We start from the raw sequence: 8,947 nt of genomic DNA on the forward strand, positions 1-8,947 counted from the left end.
AGACGTACCAAATCATGTTAACTGTTGAGTTGTAATTTCTATCCACTTTGTACCATTTCAGAGAGAGAATCTTGAGAGAAATACAGTTAGAAAATGCAAAATACAGGATGCTCAGATTAATATATCCAAAGCTTTTTCATTTGTTTATATTGTAAATATTTTTTGATTTCATCAAATTATTTATTCATTAAAATGAATTTTTTTGTGAAGCACAGTGAGTGACAATCATTTTTATTAAGCCCTGGAAATGCTTACTGTATGATAGTGTAAACATTTGTTTACCCTGTATGGATTCTCAGCTCAATAAATAATTACATACATGATAAAATCTCGTTTAATTTAATATCTCTTGGCATCTGAGTGCCTTCAGCTAAGCCCCTTTTCAGATTAATTCTTGTAAATACTGAGCTACCTCCAGAGCGTGTCTGTTGTGTGATCCGATGTTGATCCAGCCAATAGCAAGATGTGCCATGCCAATATATAAAGAGGTTAATTGTGTGTTTAAAGATGCACGTGCACAAGTGCAGAACCTGAAAACTGTCCTGCAGCATGAAGAAGGGATGATGTTGGGCTTGCAGGACTCAGTCTTGTGGCAGCATTCCTCTGCAGCCCTGCCAGTCGCTCTGTGCCTGCTGCCACGGATGGGGGTGATGGTGCATTTGTTCTTGAGAAGAACAGCTGCTGTGAAGGGGAAGAAATTCCCCGTGTTAAAGACAACAATACTAGAATGGCCGGGGGGTTTAAAAAGTGAATAAAACTGCTCTGTTACTGGGGCTGTTACCAGTGGACGGGTTTACATCATTAAAGTTCTTGCCTGTCCTGAGAATGGTTGCGCTGCAATTTCATGGCATTTGGACAGTTTGTCTTTCTCACAAGCATCCTAACCAGTGTTCGACCAGACTGTGACTTGCCTTGTGTCTGTGAATGGAGGAAGTGCAGCAGAGAAGCAGCAAGAAGGGGGAATGAGCTGGCAATGGTTTCCTGCACCGTCCACTGGAATTGCAGATCTTTCTTTCAGCCAGCAGTATCAAGGAGACGTTGCAGATGGAGCAACTGCTCAATCCTGAAGCATTCCAAAGCCATATGGGAACCCAATGCAAGAAAGTGGCAAACTGCACAGTAATTCTGTTCTTAAAAAGATCCTTTTAATGTGCTAGCCATCTGGATGGGGACAGTAGCTATATATATGTATCAAAGTCAAAATATTTTGAGAGCCTCTAAGACATCCAGCTTGGCTAGGATGACTCACAGGTTGTCAACTGCCAATTCAGAATGACTGCACAGCTCAGATCTGAAGACATGAGGATACTCTTCCTCTGCAGCTGGAAAACATCTCTTTTAAAATTGCTTTAAAATGTAGCTAACAGGTACAAGCCACTGCTATGAATTGCACAGAAGTACTAAGGAGCTTAAGAAAAACACCTCCAGCCCTGAGAAAAATTATGGTCCTTAGATAAACCTTATAGCACTTCAGTCTGTTGAAAAAAAATACTCTGATTCATTTGGAAACCCTAGTGTTAGGAAACAAAATCCAAACCTCTATCATATACCTCACAACGAGCTTGACAGACCTGGTATACCAGCCAAGCATGCTTCTTTGTCATAACTGGGACACTAAATATCTAGGTTTACACCATCTGTTTATTGAAATACGTATGTATGTGTCCAATATTTCCTGATGATTTCAAGAAGTATGAGTAAGACAGCTAAGTGTGCGAAGGAACCCTAGGACAGGCAAAAAGAATCATGTCAGTCTCTCCCAAGGACAGAGTGCCAGTGTCTGCCAGACTTTATTTCAGCTGCTGTCCTCTTGCAGACTTACTTTACACAGGTAGATGTTGGGAGATAAGGGGAGAGTGTTTCTTATTGTTTTACTGATGATACAACATCTTTTTCTTCTTTTTTTTTTTGTTCTTCTGACACAGGGATAGCCAAACCCATGTTACTGAGTCTGTGTGATGTTGTACAAAAAGGTGTTCTGTGAACTAAAAAGCCTTACAACTGGAGCCAGGTAAAGCAAGCACAGCAAGCAGTGTTGTGTCCTCACTCTTATACTACAGCTGTCAATCAATAGAAATGACAGAGAAATCCAAGTTCAAATAAAACAGTATCTTGGCAAGAAGAAAAACCAATTGAGGACTTCAGGAGTCAGGAACAGAGAAAATGTAAGGAATCAGGAGTAGAAAGATGAACGTGGAGGGCAGGTATTCAAGCAGCAGCGTGGAGCTTATGAAAGTGACCTGGGAGGTGGCATTTTCGAGGCGACAAGAGAAAGCAAGCAGCAGTGACAGCCATTTTAAGTGTTCATAAACCAACCTCCTTTTTCAGACAAAAAAAAAATACACAACTACAAGCTCAGTACAGCTGCAGGATTTATGAAGACATCAGTCCTAGTTTGGGAGGAACAGAGGGATGAATGCTTTCTTCAGTTCCCAGTAAAAATGGACAAGGAAACACTGTAAATGGTTAGCCATGTGTATCATGCAAGTTATCATCTCTCCAGGACTTGAGGTGGACGATTTTTGCCAAGCTTTTCTGGAAGAGCAGCAATGGGGATGGTGAGAGAGGTGATCACATGCAGGTATCTGTCTCTTTTTAACAGAAATGCTCCTGACATCTTCCTGGGCTTGTTTATCAGCAAAATGAGCCTATCACTGGCATGGTAGCTTCACAGAGTACTAACCCAAAGCTTGCAGACTACATATAGTAATAATAAAAAAATAAAGTGTAGAAAATGCAATTGATGCTAAAATATAAAATCTTTCCACCCAGCTATATGCAGTGTGGCTCAGCAGGTTCTCTGTGCCCTGAAAACTTGACCTGGAGGTGCTATGCAGCATCAATACTACCTTCATTTTGGATTTCTCCTTTAGCTAGTTAGGACCCATCTTTAATATATCTGAAATTATCTCTTCTTGTTTCACTGTATGTGCATGTCCCTCCAGGTCTAGCAGTTTACTGTATATGCCTAATCTGAGTCAACACTGACCCTTTCATAACATATAGCAAGAGACAAATAGATCTTTCTTCTTTGTGGTGTGACAATGAAGATAAAACATTTCTAGCAGCAGCTATTCGAAGCAGCTTCCTTTGTGGGGCCTGGAGAAGCTGTCATGGTAGTAGCAAACCTAAAGCCCCTTGGCATGAGCCACTCCAAACCACTCACAGCAGGATCAGCCACTGAGTCTCCTTTCCCTTGTGGTTGTTTTGTGTCTCTCACCCTTGAAATCAAGGATGACTAAATGAAAGTAAGTGATTTGAAAGTTTACTTGAGGCTTTACAGCCTTATTAGTTTTCTGATTCAGAGGTAATTTGGTTGCTCTGCCTCCCAGAGTAACTTCTCCAAGCAGTTGTGCATCTGCCTTCATAAATAGCAAGGTATGTAGGCAGATGACTGTAACAGAACAATTTGTCACATCATTTTACAATTATTGTTGGTTTTACACTTATTTTATCAACTTGGAGCCTTAGACTACAAAATCTCTTGCATCCCATATTGGATTCCAGACACTCAGCTTCATAAAAATAAAAATCAGGAGTAGAAGAAAAATATGTAGTTTAGTTCTTTCATTTGATGCTTAAGAAGGCCAATGACCGCTGTCATTTTGGGGGCAGAGTACCAGTAAAATCCAACAGACCATCTGAAAAATGATGACATTGCTAATAGTTGGTTTTGTTTGTTCTTCATAGCCTAGGCATTGTCTATATGGTGAAATCAGAAGCTGCTGGGTGCATTTGCATTGACTGAGCCAGTCACAGTTCTGCCTGTGGGAGGCTTCCCGCATGCCGTCTCCCCCCTCCTTTCATGTTCTAGCCCATTTTGAGCCAAGGCACCTTTCTGAAGTCTTCTCAGCTCTTCACAAAGTGCAATAAACAGCAACAACAAAATGTTTTCCTCACCCCTGCGGGGTATTTGCAAACAGACTTTCCTGCAGAGGGCTCAAAAGGCAGTTTCTACGCTGGTTATTTCCCCAGACTCAGACAGTTTCTTGCTCAAAGGCTGAAAGGAAACCCCTGCTGCTCCCCAGCTCCTCACCCACTTTCCGGGAAAGCCTGAAAGAAGGTTACGGCATGGAGAGTGTTGATGTCTTCTCCCAAGTAACAAGTGATGGGACAAGAGAAAATAGCCTCAAGTTGCACCATTTTAGGGGACATTTAGATTGGATATTAGGAAAAATTCCTTCACAGAAACGGTTGTGAAATGTTGGAACAGGCTGCCCAGGGATGTGGTGGAGTGACCATCCCTGGAAATGTTTAAAAGACACATAGATGAGGTTCTTAGGGGCATGGTTTAGTGCTAGAGTTAGGTTATACTTGGACTCGTTGCTCTTGAGGGTCTCTTTCAACCAGACTGATTCTATGATTCTGTGATTCTATGATCTTCCTGGCCCAGCTGGCTGGCCAGAGAAGGAGAGCTGCAGTGCTACTCTGCTTTCAGGCCTCTATCTTCCACCAGAGCCTCCAAGGGTCCTCCTGGAAGATGCATTTCTCTCTGCTGCCATGGTCCTGCCTCTCAGCTCAGCATTGGGTGTAGCTTGCCCTCCATCCCAGTTCCTTCCCAACCCAGTCACCGCAGCACATGACACTTTTACTGGGTAAAATGACTTTACGAAGGTGGAAAGGTGATGTGATATGGGAAGAGGTTGGGATCTATAAACACAATTTTTTTTAATATTGTCAATAGTATTTGATGCACGAAAGCACAGAAAAGGTGGGCTTTGACAATGAAGAGTGAGAGCGATGCTTGCTGTAGCTTGTCTAAGAGAACGTGTCAGGGGAGATTAACATCCCATGTTCACTGACAGTCTTTCAAACAATGGTATTTTTACTCCTGAAATTCTTCTACTGATGTGTTTCCAGTAGAAGACTTTTAACTGTATCTCTACAGTCATGATATTTGTAGTAATTGAGGTTTTTGTGAAGTTCTGCTTAGGGGCCACAATTAGAGCATGTCTCATTTGTGCTACACATACATTAATACTGCTGCCAGGCCCGAGTAAATGCAATCAGAACTCCTAGTCCCACAAACACATTAAATATCCTCTTGTCTAGTCCTATTTGTGCACAAAAATCAGCTCAATACTCACAAACGTTTTATACCTGAGCTCATCAGCCATTGTACATACCAGGTCATGATATTCTACCAGGTCTGGCTGGGATGAAGTTAATTTTCTTTGTAGCAGCCCATATGGTGCTGTTTTTTGGTTTTGTGACCAAAACAGCATTGATAGCACACCAACATTTTAGCTGTTGCTGATTAGTGTTTGCACAGCATTGTGGCCTTCTCTGGTTCTCACTCTGCCCTCCCTGCAGAAAGGCTGGGGATGGGAAAGAAGTTGAGAGGGGACACAGCTGGGGTGGCTGACCCAAACTTACCAAAGAAGGGATATTGGGATATTCCATACCTTATAACATCATGCCAGCAACAAAATGGGAACGGATGGGGTGAAGCCATTTCTAGAAGACTGTCTGGGCATTGGTCTGCTTGTGGGAGGTGATGAGTGAATGCCTTTGCATCAACTGTTTTGGATTTTATTTCCCTCTCCTTCCTCTTTCCTTCACTTATTAAACTATCTTTATCTCGACTCATGAGTTTCCACACCTCTTCTCTTACCCATCCCACCAGGGTTAGGAGTATGGAAGTGGCTGTACGGGGCTCAGCTGCTGGCTGCAGTCAACCCACCACAGGTGGCAGAGATGTGTCTGTAAGACTCTACAGCTATCAGTCAACAATATGCTTAAACAAAAAGTTTTAAGTATGAACTTACTTGCCCTAAAATGAATGGAAATTCTTAGGTGCTTAAAATTAAGCACAAGATTTAAGCATGTTATTAAAATGAACCCAAATAGACAGGAGCAGATTAACACACTCACTTAAAATGAGAAAAATGTAGGATTGAATTGCATGTGGCAGAAAATTTAGGACAGATACTTGGCCTTGTCTGTATCTGTGTGGTATTCAGCTCATTTTAAGTGCTGTCTATAACCAGCAGTTACTACAACAACAACAACAACAAAACCTCCTCAAGTGTTTTTGCTATGCGAAGAATGAACGTTACAGAGCTCTGCCAGAAAGGTTCCAACTCACTCAACTACAGGTGCTGTACAAGGAGGTGAAATTGACCCTGATGAGTTTCTCCCCCAGAAACTATTTTCTTTAGATAACTCAGAAGGCAGAGCACTATGCTGGATCGTGTACTTAATACTCATACTACACATTGGGTTAGTAATTACAGCCTCTGAAGAGACACTGGGATATATCCAGTCTCAAGTTACTCTCTATATTTGTAACCTTTAGAAATTGAGCCGAATGCACAGAGAACTCACCTGCTGCTGTGTCCCCTTGAAATTCCGATTTATATGGTATATAACAATCAGCCTATAATATAAAGCCTTCTGAGGATGAAAAGTCTTGGGAGTGAAATATAGTTACTGCCTTGCCGCACAAGAAGTGGGATGAAATTTCATGTTGGTCCTTGAAGACTTCATTATTTGCTCATCTCTGTGTTCCCTGGTCTGCGCAGTTTGGTGGGAACAGCTGTTAATCTGTCGCACCACCAGGCATAAGCTCAGTGACTTTTGTTGGCCAGGTACAGGAATTTAATCAATATTACACATCCCATAAAACAAAAGGTAGCTTTGTTGTTACAGGAGATCTGCACAGATTCAGCCACGCTGGTGGATTGCAACCTTGTCGTTTGGAACAATTACAATCTCCATCTGAAAACTACCAGGTTTGAGCAAATCCACAGAGACAGCACTGCTAAAAAAACCCCTCTGCCAATGGCTTATAACTCTTTTTCTTCATGATGTTCAGTTTGTGTATACACTGGTTTTCTCTTGGTAGGATAAGAGGAAAATACAAGCCATCTCCCAGACTAGATATTCTTCACATGCTGGTACTTATAGCCTGCCTGTACCAATCTCGGTCAAGATCTAGCAAGAAGATAGCACATGTAAAACCAATATCTCTCTGAATGACAATAAATGAATTAACTGCTATCAGTCTGCCCTCTGTCTTCTTTAGGCTGCCTAGCATGGATCTGTGCCTCAGCCTGACAGCCAAAAGGGTCAGTAAGTGAGTGCTGGTGTAATTGATTTGAATAAGAGCTTTTGATATATTAAACTGTACTGTCTTCCTGTCAGATGATAAAGCGTGCTGGTCAAATTGTGCTTCTTTCTCCTTCTGTTGGCACTCCTCCTTCCTCCCTCCCTCCCTGCAGCCATCATCCCCTCTTGCCAAATGCCACTGACCCACATTCCAAATCTCTGACTACACTTCAAGGATCAGTCTGTGGTCACCCTGCGTCTGTTTTGACAGGCGGCATTGCCAAATGTGTGTTCTCCAGCAAAGGTTCTCATTCATGCTGACAGCCTTGCTCTCCCGTTTGCCGTCCCACCGCGTCTGTCAGCAGCACAGCCTGGGGCAGAGCTTCTGCTGAAGGTGGGCAGAGTCTTATTGGCTTGGGCGGTGTTCACCTTCTGTGTTTTTAAATACAGCATTCCCACATCTCCCCAGACCTCTGCCTAGAACAGTTTTTTCATCGCATGCACTTGTTGCATGAGGTTTCCATTTAGCTAAGACTCTTAGGAAGAGTTAGACAGTCTCCCCTCACTGGTACTGCTGGTACAACAACAGATTCGTTTGTCACACTGCATCCGGACTACAGAGATATAATTTAGCCCAACCTTGCACATAAAGCTACTAAATACTTTTTGTTACCAAGCAGTCAGAACAATTATTGCAATGTAATTTTCCACAATCAGCTGTGTCAAATGTACTGAGGTTATGGTGGTTGCCTTCTAGAAGCAGTCGGGCAAAAGCGGCGTCTTCCCATTACAACTGATAAATGGCTGCGTGATTTGGCATCAGATTATTCAAGCAGACAAATTAGCTTCAAATATTAATACGTTCAGCAGCCAGTCAGCTAAATTGCTTGTTCTACAAGTGCCAGAGTGGTCATGGAGGGGTTTGCTTCTGCTTTCAGGAAACCAAACCTTCAGAGCAGTGCTTGGCCAGGCCATCAAGCCCATCCATCAGCTAACAAAGTTGGCAGCAGTTTATCAGATCTTCATTTCTCTCCCGGAAAGGGGGAGGGGAAGAAAAACAAGGTTTGGCTGACTTGGCCAGTGTCTACCAGGATTGTCAGAAAGCTGTATTTCAAATGAAACACTGGTGCCAAAGCTCTGACTTGGTCCTTAAATTGTGACCACTTGACTGAGGACCCTGCTAAGACTTTGTCTACAACAGCCTGTTTCCTGTGGAGTCAGAGATGGCCACGGGGTCAGTCACCCTCGAAGGGGTCTATCTGCCTCCACAGGCTGATGTAGATGGTGTACAGGTAACAGGATCCACCATCACCTCTCCTTTCCTCTTACATATTTTACACCTAGATCTTCTCAGGAAGGATAGAACAATTTCAGTTGGAAGAGACCCTTAGGATCATCATGTCAAAGCATTACCTAACTCTAGTACTAAACCATGTCCCTAAGGACCTCATCTATACATCTTTTAAACATCTCTAGGAATGGTGACTCCACCACATCCCTGGGCAGTCTGTTCCAGTGCTTCACAACTATTTCTGTGAATGAATTATTCCTAACATCCAATCTAAACCCTCCCTGGTGCAACTTGAGGCCATTTCCTCTTATCCTGTTGCCTGTTACTTGGGAGAAGAGACCAACACCCTCCATGCTACAACCTCCTTTCAGGTAGTTGTAGACAGTGATAAGGTTTCCCCCTAGCCTCCTTTTCTCCAGGCTAAATAGCCCCAATGGATGAACCTGCTGGTTAGATTTAAAGTAACGTGCTATATGATAATGTAACTTAAACAATTGAGGAAATTGAGGTTTATCTATATATATATATTTATATAATATAATTATAGCAGGAGACGTTAGTTTTTAAGTGCTCTTATCAGTTAATGAGAATGCAAAATCCCTGTAT

This window comes from Nesoenas mayeri, assembly GCF_963082525.1.
Source record: "Nesoenas mayeri genome assembly, chromosome: 2".
In the NCBI taxonomy this organism is placed as follows: domain Eukaryota; kingdom Metazoa; phylum Chordata; class Aves; order Columbiformes; family Columbidae; genus Nesoenas; species Nesoenas mayeri.